Source organism: Bos javanicus, chromosome 4 (genome assembly GCF_032452875.1).
Source record: "Bos javanicus breed banteng chromosome 4, ARS-OSU_banteng_1.0, whole genome shotgun sequence".
Lineage (NCBI taxonomy): Eukaryota > Metazoa > Chordata > Mammalia > Artiodactyla > Bovidae > Bos > Bos javanicus.
The window spans coordinates 55340437-55355547 of record NC_083871.1 but is presented as its reverse complement, the minus strand read 5'-3'; the positions used below and the strand labels follow the sequence as shown (position 1 = coordinate 55355547).

At 38.8% G+C, this 15111-nt stretch overlaps 1 long non-coding RNA gene across 1 annotated transcript in view; it reads left to right on the top strand.

Moving 5' to 3' along the window:
* LOC133246098 (uncharacterized) overlaps positions 1 to 13258 on the top strand; it is a 99730-nt gene extending 86472 nt beyond the window's left edge. Inside the window, exon 3 of the long non-coding RNA XR_009735901.1 lies at positions 12931 to 13258. This is a non-coding gene — a long non-coding RNA (uncharacterized LOC133246098). The remainder of the gene's footprint in view (positions 1 to 12930) is intronic.
* The last annotated feature ends 1853 nt before the right edge of the window (positions 13259 to 15111 follow it).

The following is a 15111-nucleotide window of genomic DNA, read 5'->3' as shown; positions in this document are numbered from 1 at the left end:
TAAATCCTAGCAAAATGTCATATTCTTCAGTTTGATAATTGTGAACCTGTAGATGATGGTATTTAAGTAGTTCTAAAGGATGCTATTAGACTTGACTTTTCTTGTGTTTTCCCTTATTAATATTAGTGTTAATGAGCATTCAAACTGTGCTTAACAAAATATTTTAAATTCGTATTAAGAGGGGAGCAAACATTTGTTTGCAGAAAATATATTGCCCAAATAAAAACCCAGATCCCTTTACAAACATTGTTTTTTTCCACACCCCCTTAACTTTGCCTCTTAACATATCACTTCTAGACTTGATTAAACTCCAGTTTCAGGAAGAACACTCAGCTTAAAGTAGAAATCAGAAATATCTTTGGAAAGGAAAGTTTAGAAATATAACTGTTTTACTCCTTCAAAAAAAAATTGGTCCTGTAAGAAAACCAAGCGATAAGTAGTCCTGAGTTGAGAGGACACTTAGAAACTCATTTCTTGCCAATTGTCCTGCTGTACCTGTTGTGGACTCATTTACCCATTACAGTGTATCTAAAGTTTTTTCTACCTATAACTCCAAGTATAATGGGAACAGGGCCCTCCTTGCACAACTTTTTAAGTTCAAGCTGATACTCTTGAGCAGAAACTCAAAGATAAGTGGAAACTATTCAGCTCTATTTCAGTTCAAAAAGCTAAGTCTGGCCATTGCAAGATAAACATCCCTGAAGAGTTATTGGTGAAGTTAATATTATTCTAGGAAGCCAATGGCTATATGCTGCTGCTGCTGCTGCTAAGTCGCTTCAGTCGTGTCCAACTCTGTGCGACCCCATAGATGGCAGCCCACCAGGCTCCCCCGTCCCAGGGATTCTCCAGGCAAGAATACTGGAGTGGGTTGCCATTTCCTTCTGCAATGTATGCATGCATGCTAAGTCGCTTCAGTCGTGTCGAACTCTGTGTGACCCTATGGACAGTAGCCCACCGGGCTCCTCTGTCCACGGGATTCTCTAGGCAAGAATACTAGAGTGGGTTGCCATTTTTTTCTCCTAATAGCTGGCAATGGCACCCCACTCCAGTATTTTTGCCTGGAAAATCCTATGGACAGAGAAGCCTGGTAGGCTGCAGTCCATGGGGTCGCTAGAGTCAGACACGACTGAGAGACTTCACTTTCACTTTTCACTTTCATGCATTGGAGAAGGAAATGGCAACCCACTCCAGTGTTCTTGCCTTGAGAATCCCAGGGACGGGGGAGCCTGGTGGGCTGCCGTCTCTGGGGTGCACAGAGTCGGACACGACTGAAGCGACTTAGCAGTAGCAGCAATGGCTATATGACTTGTCTGCAAAATTAGCCAGACTCAGAAAGGAAAACAAGAGAATGAATTAGCTGTTTCTATGTTTAAAAACACAGGACTGGAAAAGGTCAGTTTTCATTCCAATCCCAAAGAAAGGCAATTCCAAAGAATGCTCAAACTACCGCACAATTGCACTCATCTCACACGCTAGCAAAGTAATGCTCAAAATTCTCCAAGCCAAGCTTCAGCAATATGTGAACCGTGAACTTCCTGATGTTCAAGCTGGTTTTAGAAAAGGAAGAGGAACCAGAGATCAAATTGCCAACATCTACTGGATCATAGAAAAAGCAAGAGAGTTCCAGAAAAACATCTATTTCTGCTTTATTGACTATGCCAAAGCCTTTGACTGTGTGGATCACAATAAACTGGGAAATTCTTCAAGAGATGGGAATACCAGACCATCTGATCTGCCTCTTGAGAAATTTGTATGCAGGTCAGGAAGCAACAGTTAGAACTGGACATGGAACAACAGACTGGTTCCAAATAGGAAAAGGAGTATGTCAAGGCTGTATATTGTCACCCTGTTTATTTAACTTATATGCAGAGTACATCATGAGAAACGCTGGACTGGAAGAAACACAAACTGGAATCAAGATTGCCGGGAGAAATATCAATAACCTCAGATATGCAGATGACACCACCCTTATGGCAGAAAGTGAAGAGGAACTCAAAAGCCTCTTGATGAAAGTGAAAGTGGAGAGTGAAAAAGTTGGCTTAAAGCTCAACATTCAGAAAATGAAGATCATGGCATCTGGTCCCACCACTTCATGGGAAATAGATGGGGAAACAGTGGAAACAGTGTCAGACTTTATTTTTCTGGGCTCCAAAATCACTACAGATGGTGACTGCAGCCATGAAATTAAAAGGTGCTTACTCCTTGGAAGGAAAGTTATGACCAACCTAGATAGCATATTCAAAAGCAGAGACATTACTTTGCCAACAAAGGTTCATCTAGTCAAAGCTATGGTTTTTCCTGTGGTCATGTATGGATATGAGAGTTGGACTGTGAAGAAGGCTGAGCACCGAAGAATTGATGCTTTTGAACTGTGGTGTTGGAGAAGACTCTTGAGAGTCCCTTGGACTGCAAGGAGATCCAACCAGGCCATTCTGAAGGAGATCAGCCCTGGGATTTCTTTGGAGGGAATGATGCTAAAGCTGAAACTCCAGTACTTTGGCCACCTCATGTGAAGAGTTGATTCATTGGAAAAGATTCTGATGCTGGGAGGGATTGGGGGCAGGAGGAGAAGGGGACGACAGAGGATGAGATGGCTGGATGGCATCACTGACTCAATGGAAGTGAGTCTCAGTGAACTCCGGGAGTTGGTGATGGACAGGGAGGCCTGGCGTGCTGCGATTCATGGGGTCGCAAAGAGTTGGACACGACTGAGCGACTGATCTGATCTGATCTGATGTTTTAAAAAAAAACAAAAAAGACTCAAAATCCAGGAGATTAAACTTGGAGTTAAGGACAATAATAGTTTACCACAGTGAAAGGTAAACTAAAGTTTAGAACAATATTTTCATTCCAAGACTTTCTGCATCACAATCACGGCAGTGATAGGGGTTACCTAGATTGTTAAAATTACAGATTCTCAGGCCCTACCTTAGACTTACTGAATGAAAATTTGAGAGTTGAAAATTGCTGCCAGGAGATCTTTGTTGTTGTTGAAGCTTGAGGACTACTGGATTGGATTCTAATAGCTCAATAAAGTAAGATGGAAGAAATTATGAATCTGATAGTAAAATAACTCTTAACAATAGTACAAAAGATATAGGTTCACAATTCTGAAATCCAAACACCTTTTTTCAAGCTCTTAAAATCAAACATCTTTTTTCTTATAATTTATTTAGAGACCATTCCCATTCTGATCTAGACTTATTTAGTGGCAAAAAAAGTGACCTGTATCTATGAGAGATCATCTATAGCCTCTACTTATTGCACTTTGTATATATGTTTGGATTTCACTGCATAGTCTCTCTGTAATACTCCAAATGGAGTCAGTATATAATACAAGGTAGATGTACTACATTATGAATTCAGAAAACCATTTGGCCCAAAGGGTTTCAGATAAGAGAATGGGTACTTGCAGGTGTTTAAAACTTTTCAGTTGCAAGAAAATAATGCATCTAAATGAGCTTGAACTTATGGCAAATATTGGAGGGAATATATGTGAAAGGTATTAATACCAGTGGAGAAGGAGAAGAAGAAGCAGGGAGAGCCTTTCGGCCTCAGTGCAGTTCTGACACCTGTGAAAGGAGAGCAAGAGGGAATAAGGATAGGCAGGGTATGTTCCAGACTGCAAAGCATCTCCGAGAAGTGTCAGCCCAGCCAATGTGGACTCCTTAAACAAAATTTACCACGAGAAATCTTGCATCACCACGGCAAAGATGGCCTGACTCTGACAACCCTGCCACACTTAGTCTTTGGCTGGAAGTAGCCTAGGAGCTAGTATGGCCTCAACAAGAATGTCTTGGAAGATCTGAACATGCAGCAGCTAGTCTTACGGCAGGTTTTCTTTAAGAAAATCTGGGTGATGCACATTCTTGGCCACCAAAGCCCATAACTTACCAAATGAGGTAGAGCAACTCAACAGACAGAAGCTATGGAGTGGAATATTACAGTGAAACATTCTTCCTGGTTCTGTAAACTTCTGTTTTGTGAGGTCTTTTTATTATATTAGCCTAATGGTATTCTGGCCAATACATTTCACACTTATAATTGTCTTTCTCCATGTATTTTGTCAAACTAAATGTCATCATTTAGGATCAGGAAAGTATGATCATTATAAGTAAGAAAATTTTAAAAAAACCACACTTTTGACCTATAATAGTCATTGAGCCCTGACTAATCAAAGGAATTACTGGGCTCCAGATCCTCTGAAGAAACCTTAAAACATTTACCTACTTCTCTAATTCATATTCTGTCCAGTCCTTTGTTGTTAATAGGAGAGACTGAGGTCAAAACCATCCTTGTTGATAAAGACCAACACCAAAAGGATGCCACCATGGTCTCTGCCTTTCTGATTATCTCCTAAGGGGACCCAGAGCTGAAAGAACCTAACTGGCTGTTACAAGCCAAAGTTAGTAAAGAAAAATTGATCTTTTACACTTTGCATTGCCTCATAACCCCATTTGTTCTTTTTCTTTATTGGCAAATAATGTAGAGTTTTCCACGTAAGTCTTACGAGGTACATTGCTTGACAAAAAATAGAGGGATAAACTGGAACACAGTGCTGACTTCTGTTATTAAGATGATTAGAAAATATAATATCTTTTAGTTGAGTCCTTTCACAGAATAAACATTCATAGGATCAATCATTCCTCTCTTTCTCTCTCTTTTTCTTTTATTTATTTATTTTTAAAATTTATTTATTTTAGTTGGAGGCTAATTACTTTACACTACTGTAGTGGTTTCTGCCATACATTGATATGACTCAGCCATGGGTTTACACGTGTTCCCCATCCTGAACCCTCCTCCCACCCTCCTCCCCATCCCATCCCTCCGTGTCATCCCAGTGTTAGTAGTGTTTAGATACAACTCTGTTTTCCCTTGTTTCTTTGCTCTTTCAAAATAGTGGTCACCTTGAAAATAAAGCATAAAAGAATCACCTAAGAACTTAAGTGCCTGCACTTGTTCAGGATTTCACAGGGGTTTTGTGGGTTTCAGGTATAAGAGAATATGGGGAAAAAATTTCACTAGTCGGTGCCGTTGCCTCAGAGTTCAATTTTAGTTATTCTCAGAGATTTTAGCATCACACTCATTGCTTATTTATATCTTCCCTCTTTTTTTCCCACTTTGCAGATAATTGCTACTTAATTGATACTGCTTTTATGCAAACCTAGTCACAAGACACATTGCTAAATAGAGGAATCATTAATCTCTTTGTGTGTGTGTGTGTGTGTGTATGTCTGTTGTAGATTTCCTTGAAAGGGTGCCTGGAGTAAGCAAAGTCATTAGCAGTTTATTTGCAACAGTGCACTTAGGAAAAGCTCTGTGGAGAACACATCAACAGTCAGTATGTAACTGAGCAATTAACACAGGACTTCTGTACTTTGGGATGTTAGCAAGGGAGTAAACAGAAGCAGATGTGAAGTGTTTGTGCTGTTAGCATGCACAGTCTGTTCTGACATATGCAAATACCACTTACGCTTACAGAACCTGCAGCCCCTGTTGTATCATGACCTTACTGATGAAGCCCTATGACAGAAGTGCTTCATTTGCACTGGGTGCTATTAATTATTAACAGACCAATAGCACCTCCTCTTGTTATTAGAGCTCTGCAGAGAGCCAGGTGAGAAAGTATCACAAACAAGTTGGTAACACTCTGATTCCCAGTTCACCTTGACTAGTGCTCTCTTACCAGAAAACTCGTTGAAAATAGAGAACAAATAAGCCCAGAGACGTGGACTGCAAAAAGATCAAACCAGTCAATCCTAAAGGAAATCAACCCTGAATATTCATCGGAAGGACTATTTCTGAAGCTGAAGCTCAACACCTTGGCCACCTAATGATAAGAGCCAACTCATTGGAAAAGATCCTGATGCTATGAAAGACAGAAGGCAAAAGGAGAAGGGGGCAGCAGAGGATGAGGTCATTAGATAACATCACTGACTCAGTGAACATGAATCTGAGCAAACTCTGGAACATAGTGAGGGATAGGGAAGCCTGGTATGCTGCTTTCCGTGAAGCTGCAAACAGTCAGACGTGACTTAGCAACTGAAAAACAACAAGGCCAGAGACCAGAAAGGATTTCGAAGAACTGACAGATGGGATCACCTGTGTAATCCAGACATGAGTTTGAATAGTTTTTTCCATGGAATGTAGGTAAACTCTCTGATGATCCAGTGGTTTCTACATGAAGGCTAAAGAATTCTGATCTTGGGTGGATATGTATGTTAGATATTAATTTACCATTCTTCCTTCTTTGACAAGGAGCTGGAAAATTATTGCTCACCAGAATAATTAAAATTAGAAGCAAATGGCATGGCTTTCTCTCCTTGTGTCTTTAAAGGACATGTCATAAGCCTTACTTATCATATTACTTGAATTCTGGAATAGAAAACAAATTTTATGTTGTAAAATGTAATACCTTCCATCTCACTGTCAGTAAGTACTGAGATTCCTCATCATTAAAGATATATTAAGTATTTCCAAAGTCATCTATACATCTTAGAAGTGGTTACACTTAATTAAAAAGAGAGTAACAACAAAGATTATTCTAGATCCATTTTAATCTGTAAATGAGCAGCTTATTCATAGGTAGCCTGACAAAAGATAAGTGATTGATATTAACTCATTAGGATTGTTTTTAATTCTCTAAATTACAATATGATATAATTTTAGGATGATGAAGGGAGACTTTTCTTCAATTCTTTATTTTATAAAGAATTTTTTGTAATCGTGCACTGCTAGATATGTGCATATATTTTGGACTTCTCATATTTTTCTCTGACTGAGCTAGACTCAGTTTAAGTACATCCTGTTAAAATGAATTAATTTGAGCCATTAGTATATTCTGCTATAGATATCCTAACATTTACTCTGATCTTATACCAAAACCCTGGTTTTCCATCATCTCTTTGTATAAACATCTTATATGGAGCCTGACTGAGGGTATTAAGGTAAGGGGCTAAAACAACATATCTCAGAGTTATTGAATTGAAATCCTATCTCTGTAAAAACTTAATCAAATAAATGAAATATGAGGGGGATACCTCCCTCCTCCACTTCATTCTGTAATGGAATTCTCAGATTTGAGGGGAAATAGCAAATACTAAATCATATGCAGAGTGTAAATCTTTATTTGCTCATAACCTTAACAATATCATCTCCATCTTTGAGTACTGCCTATACTTTTCTAGGTTTTAAAATACCTGTCCAGAATAAAGTAGATTTTTTTTCCTAGTCATATTCTAAACATACTGGGTATAAACTTAATAAAATAAAATTTATTTCATTTATTAAAATAGTATTTAAAATTTAGAAATATCATCTATCAAGTAAGAAATATTTTCCACGATAAGGGTATGAGTATAAATAGGAAGTAAGAAAACTAGAAAAGTGAATAAGGAATTTGTGCAAAATAACTTTGCTTTGAATGCTTTGATTTTTGAACTGGGACATGTCCCTATATAACAGGAACTCTCAAAGGAAAGGTTTAAAATCTAAGTACTATGTTAACTATGGTGAAATGGGATAGATCTAAATGTACTGAATCCTGGAATCTGGCATCTGGTTCCTGGGCTGTATCTGAGTGTGTAGAGGGGAAAGTAACAAAGAATCTCTATGGGTCTTTGATGTTTCTAGGTGTCTTGGAAGAAGAACCCTTTGTTCTAGATTATCTTTTTAAGGATGTTTGCACAGAAAACAATTTTAGAAGATAGAGATGGTATCTCCCTCCAGAGGAAGGGGGAGATTTGCTTCCTGTCTTGTATAATAAAAATAATGTCTCTCTCCAGGGCAATGTCAGGCATGATGACTGCCCATTATAAAAGATTTGGGTTCCTACATTCAGAGTTTATCTCCTGGAGTGCAACCTATTGCATGTGCAATTACCATCTGGCCCTTTTGTAAGAACTTGGGCTCAGAAACTATGCATAATGTATGCTGACTTTCATGCTGGTTTCTGTGCTATGAGTAATGAAGTCCGTTGACATTGGAAAAGGAGTCTCACATCTACTGCTAGTATCCATAAAACTGTGTCCAGTTAACTTGTTATCTCCCCTGTAAAGTAAAGCTCAGACCCTTCACAGTTCTTGAGAGTTTGGTGGTGAATATAGGATAATGACAAAGATATGCTTTCTGGAAGAGGAAAAATTATTGCCTTGCAAGGCAATTAATGGTATTCAAGGAGGTCCATAGGAATCAGTAATAAACATATAGATCAAATTGCATGGCCAGCCTTTCAGTAAATGGTACTGTTTTATTACTTATGAGTGAGGAAGTGTTAGGGAGGTGGTTGTAGGCCGAGTACCAGGAGGTAGGTTCAGAAACAGATGTGTAAATAGTACCCTTGTTGTTGCTAGCTCTGCTTTGAAGGCAGAGGGTGAGGATTCCTGGATAATCCAGCAGTCAGTCTCAGGTCTGCCCCACTGTCACCCAGACAACAACACTTAAGAGTCATCCTGAGTAGGCAGGTAATTCCAATCCATTTCAGCCAATACCTACAGAATGTGCACTACACTGGGTCGAAAGAGGAAAATTCCTAAATAGCATGGGCAGGACTCAGACAAATTTTAGAATGTTGGCTGGTTTGCTTGAGAGATGAAGAAATGAGAGGCCGGAGACTTAACTGCTTGTTTAGGATAATGCAGTGGCTGGAAGTCTCATAGGTCAGCCCGAACCACAGTCTCTTATGACAAACTTAAATCCATTCAAAGATTACAGGAAAAGGTCAAAAAGGTCTTTTTGTTGTTGTTTTTGTTTGTTTGTTGCAGTGGTTCATGGCTGCAATAAGGGAGCTAAGGCCCTCTTATGGAGATTTCTCTGAAAGATCCTTTGAGAAACCCCAGGTGAAGCATTGACAGGACTTTGGACTCTTACCGCCCTGATAGGGCTAACAATTCCAGTGGAGTTTATAGAATTCACCCAGTGGAGAATGAGAAGCACATCTAAAGACATTTAGATAAATTATTGCAGTCAGTCTTGACACTGTAGAAAATTGCCCTAGCCTTTATATTGAAATTGGGTGTGAACTTAAGATATACGGCTTTGACAATGGGATATAGCGAATGATGTAGATGAAGGTAGATTCCTTTAAAGAAAAACAAACAAACAAACAAACAAAAAACTGCTATATAATGTAGATTCAGCTAGATTCCTTAAAAAAAAAAAAAAGATAAGACTGCTATGTGAGTTAAGCCCAAGTCAATCAATGTATGCACTTCTCAGGGCCATAGTCTCAAATATATTTGTCTTTGGCTGCTGAATCAAAGGGTTCCTAAATCTGAAATATTGGTGCCAGCAATGATGACTTTTCTGCCCCATATAGGTCTTTGGTGGGCCAATACCATTAGAATTTTGCTTGGTTGAGCCATGAACAGCCACCATATCACTAGAGACCTAAAGTAGATGTGCTTTATATAATAGCCTAGCTCCAACTCTCACCCTGCACATTCCTTCTCTCCTTCTCTAGCCTTACTTAACTACCTTAAAAAGAAAGATAATTAGGGGGGAAGGCGAAAAGCTTCCCCATCCTGAAGAGGAACTGAAGTCCATACATACCCATTTTAGTAATCTGGGGAGCTTTGGAGAGGGTAAGGACTCAGACTTTTACAGCTCTGTTTGGTGTAGGCAAAAAATTACTATCCTATATAGTCCAATGAGGGGGGAAGTGAAATGAAAGTGAAAGTCACTCAGTAGTGTCTTTGCGACCCCATGGACTGCCAGGCTCCTCTGTCCATGGAATTCTCCAGGCAAGAATACTGGAGTCAGTAACTGTTCCCTTCTCCAGGAGGGGAAAGGGACACCCAAATTCAACTGACAGGCTTTGGGCAAGGTTTGCAGTGGGGAAAAGAAGTTACAGTGATCTCTTGTAGGTGAGAGATTGTCATGACCTCCATTGCTGAAAGTATAACTGAATTGATTTTTCATGTGATGGTGATGTGAATGTTCATAAAATCTAGGGGAACTTTTCTGATCAAGAAGAGGTACATCTGGAGAAGTGCTAGGGGGACACACAAAATATGTATTGACCCATCTCCCTATCATCTGTGGAGCCTAAAGAAAATCTTCTGGCTGAATGGAAACCTGAATTCACAGAATTTCCCCTGAATATCTAGGCCTGGTTCATTGAATGATTCAGCGAAGCAGATATCTGGTGGTGTACACTGAAATGTTGAGGCTTTTCTACCTTAGTGCCAACTATCCAGGATCAGAGTCTGCGGTTGTTTCTCTTAGTAGGGTAGAGCTCAAGACAATTCTCATAGCTATAGCTATTATTGTCCTTGGTGAACCTAGTTACAGTTTTAATGAATCTTGGGCTGTTGCCTAGTAGCCTAGATGTTTATTCTGCCACTTGGGAAACTATAAACCAGCAGTTTATAAGCCTCTTCCTGGCAGATTAGCTACATCTGACCTTAGGCCTCCCTTCAGGATTATCAGTGATACTGCACCATTTTTGATACCTCCTCAGGTTATTATGTTGCTGTTCTAGTCCAGTCTGTCAACTGGCTACTAATAGGTATCAGGCTTTCAGTTTTCCAGTCCATTCGTAGTTTGAAAATCATGCAACAGCCAGTGAACAAGAGGATGGTACTCAAGGTTTTGATGGTCTTCCATGCATGCTACTGTTCACTATCATCTGGTATTGCTGAGTGTGGGAATGGTCCCATAAAACATTGACTTCAGAAGCTCTCTGCTTCCCCCTCACCTTGTCCTGGTCCACACAGTTCAGAAAGACTGATCATGGATATGACCTTCTATGGAAATAGATCATCTCCTCTTGACCACTTTCTGCATAATGACCATAATAATCAGGGCAAAATGAGGGAGGTATATAGACATATTTTGAAATTTTTGGAATATGGGTCATTACTGGGCATGATGAATTTTTCTTATCTCCAAAAGCAACTCCAGGCAAGAGATGGTAAGACACTGTAATAGAACCAATAGTGGGAGTGGCAATGATGAGATGACTTTGAGAGAACTATCAGAGGAAACATTAGCAGGATATGATGTATTTTTGGATGCCACTATGTCAGGCAGAAGGAAATGGCAACTCACTCCAGTGTTCTTGCCTAGAGAATCCCAGGAACAGGGGAGACTGGTGGGTGGCCCGTCTATGGGGTCGCACAGAGTTGGACACGACTGAAGCGACTCAGCAGCAGCATGTCAGGCAGGGATGAAAGGAAATTATGAAAGAGAAGATGTTAACAATGATACCCAGGTCAATTGTGATATGCTAATTAGGAGATGGAAGCTGAGAATGAGAGCTGGTCTGGATTAGGTTCTCACTGAATAACGACCTTCTTTATGAACATGTTGAACAAGCAAGTGGATGTTTTAAAGCTAAAGAGTGAGTTCTGGACTGGAAGTGTAGATTTTGGAGCTACTGATCCAAAGAAAAGATTTTAAATTATGGTGCAGAATGAGATTTCCCATAGAGAGCATATGACATATGACAAAAATTCCAAAATTGGAAATGTATAAAGCAACATTTTTTATGATCAGCAAAAGAAATTTAGACAAGGAAAGTAGGGATATTGAATTTAGAAAGAACTTTTTTAGAAAGTGGCAAAATGAATGACTTTTCTTATTCTGAAGAAGAGGAAAGTTAGTCCTCTATTGGAGGAAGATAGTCCTCTCTATAGGAGAAATGCAACTTCTCTTGCTGCTGCTAAGTCGCTTCAGTCGTGTCCGACTCTGTGCGACCCCATAGACGGCAATCCACCAGGCTCCCCTGTCCCTGGGATTCTCCAGGCAAGAACACTGGAGTGGGTTGCCATTTCCTTCTCCAACTTCTCTTACTGACACACATTAGTTTATTATAGTAAAGCATTTTTCCACTGACATTTTTAAAAGCTCAGTGATATTTAGATATTCAGAGTGAAAAAAATGTTTTGGTGAGTATAGATTTTATATATATATATATATATATATATATATATATATATATATATACATACACACACATGATTCTAAAAGTGCTGTGCTTAGTTGCTCAGTCCTGTCAGCCTTTTTTTGACCCCATGGACTGTAGCCTTCCAGGCTACTCTGTCCATAGGAATTCTCCAGGCAAGAATACTGGAATGGGTTACCATGCCCTCCTTCAGGGGATCTTCCCAACCCAGGGATTTAACCCAGGTTTCCCACATTGCGGGCAGATTCTTTAACATCTGAGCCACCAGGGAAGCCCATGAATACTAGAGTCAGTCACCTATCCCTTCTCCAGGGCAACTTCCTGACCCAGGAATCAAGCCAAGGTCTCCTGCATTGCAGGTGGAGTCTTTACCAGCTGAGCTACCAGGGAAATGGGTACCTTAAAGTGCTACCCATTTCTTTTCAAGGGAAGTAGTAAATGCAAACTCTATGTAATCTTTTTGGCAAGAAGAAATTTTCAGAAAACAGTGATTCTCAAGACAAGTAACTAAAAGAAGATGTGATATATTTATCTCCCTAAAAAAAGATGGCATAGATTTTTAAATGTATTGAAACCTGTCTGACAAGAGGGGGAATCCATTGGCCATGTTCATCAAACCATGGATGAATGTTTTTTCCATAGCCATTCCGGTTCTCCAGGCCAAATGGGAAGAGAGAACTAAGAATGCAGACGTGTACAATTCATCCCTAGCTCAGGCGTGTCAGAATCTATTTTAATTTCTCTTTATAAATAGCATTTCTTTTTAAAAACAAATCGTAATGCCTAGCAATAAAGAATATTCTAGAGAAGTGCCAACTATGATGGTAGTTACATTTGCCAACCCTTTGCCCTGCTAAAAAATTGGATGAGAATATTATGTTTGGTATAGGATTTGAAAGACTGCTTCTTTATTTCAAGTGTTTGGAAATATTATGGAAAGGAGCTCTTGAAAATACAACAAAACATATCAAGGAATTAACTGTAAAATATCAACCCTCTCACATGCTCTGTTTTTCCATCCTCAGCCCCCATCCATCACCTCTAGCATATTATAGAATTGAAAATCAGAACAAAGGGATGAGAAGAGACAAACCACACAGGACCTGACATGTTTGTGAAGAATGACAGGTAAAGTGGTCTTCTGTGTTACTTGCTGAAAGTTTCATTACAGAATAGTAATTAAAATTATCCCTCACACTGGTAAATTAGAAGTAGAACATGCTATTTCTCTGAAATATTTCATAGACAAAACTAAGAGTTATGCCTCCTGTGCGCTCCTGACAATTTGTGCAATGTTCCCAGATTCTCTCCTCATCAATTTTCTTCTTGGTTTTTGAAAGAGAGAGGCCCAAGTCATTTTCCAGACCTAGTTCTTTGTGCTTGGTATTGCCTTAAAAGGAATGTGCTGTGAGACTGTACATTTTAAGGACAAGGGAGGCTTACTGTGTAATCTATGCACCACATGAAGGATTTATAAAATAAAAGGCTATTTATAGATTATGATCTAAACTCTCATCACGTTCTTTTCCTTCATAGAGAATCCCACTTGGATTTCTCTCCTTTCTCCCTTCCTTGCTAATTGAATCTTCCTTTTTTAATGTTTCTTTTGTCTCTTCTTTGCTTTCTTTGAAGGGGAAGTTAGGATTTTATTCTCGTTTTATCCCTTTTCACCTTGTTTTCTATTGAACAGATGATCTATTGTTTTGTCCCTCACCACTAAGTTGGGAAATTCTCCACATCATTTATTTAATGAACTAATTACAATTCCTCTGACTTTAATTTGGTCAATTACAACTTATGTTTGGTTACCTCAAGTTCCTAGACTGACACAAATTGTGTCACTTCTAGCAGCTACAAATGCCATTGAAAATAAAAATTTGGTGTCGTTTCAATCAGTCAGCTCTCCCTTCTCCTTTTTAATTATTTATTTTATTTTTAAGGCTCAAACTTCTGTCATTATGAAGAGGGTTGTTCATTATTCCAAAAAGTGCTAAGAACAGGATTGCTACCCAAGCAGAAGAGAATCTGTTTTAAGTGGTGAGACATTTGGGTTGATTGTGGAAGAAAAAGGTGCCTCAAACCTTCCCTTCACTGGTAGAAATGCTTTATTTTAGAATTCTCAGACTTGGTCCTTATTCACTTATTCTTAAAATAGAATGTAGTGACATTTATAAAAGGACAGATGAATTCTTTCTTTCTACCTAAATGCTTTAAAATTTAAACACTTCCTTTAAAAAGATTAAAAGAGTGTATCTATTAACACTAATATACTTAAATTAGTGGATTCAGATCTGTAGAACGTTAAAACAATAAGATTAAGTGTTGAAAGAGTCATCCTAAATATTTATTTAGCCCCATCTACCTATATCTCTGTAATTGGTATTTCTCCAAGATACAAAGAAAGCAGAATTCAATTTGATTCGACAAATATTTATTAAATTACTTTTATGGCCAAGACACTGTGCTAAGTACTGCATGGAATACAAATACAGAAAATGTTTTCTAGTAAGGGCTTGAGTTCAATACTGTTTATTTCAGACAAGATTTATTGAGCAGCTAGGTACCGTGCTGATTATTAAAAGATACAATACATTTTCTGTAGGTAAAGAAACTTGCAGCCTTGTAAGTTGGAATTGATGAAGCCTTAAAATCATATTCAAAATTGTGTGTGCATACATGAGGTATGCATGTGTGTGTGTGTGTGTGTGTATGTATCTATGTGTACATTCATGGTTTTTCTGAGAAGAGGGATACTATCTACTGGGTTCTCAAAAAATTCACTGACCCCATAAATGTTAAAATTCATGTATGCAGTACAGGGTAGACTCTCAGAGCTATAAGAGTGATCTAAACAAAGGGCTATTTCTGTTCTGGGTCCTTCAATAACCTGCTGCCTACATGGTGCTTGGGACTAAGATGTGTGCTGAGATGACAATTTAATAAAGTACTTTACAAAGCAATGGAGGACAAGTCTCTATATCAGAAGGAACATTTAAAAGCTAGTGCTAAATGGGAGTATTAAATGTTACAAGAGAAAAAGTCATAGTTACTAAATTTTGGAATTGCAGGAACAGGCTTTCGGATCCCTGAGTTGAGCTTTGAAAGGCATATAGGGCTTTAATAATTAGAAACAAAAGACAATGTATGGGCTCCAAATGAGGAAGTGAGCAGGAAATGGACAGGATATTTTCCCTGATACTTCTGGA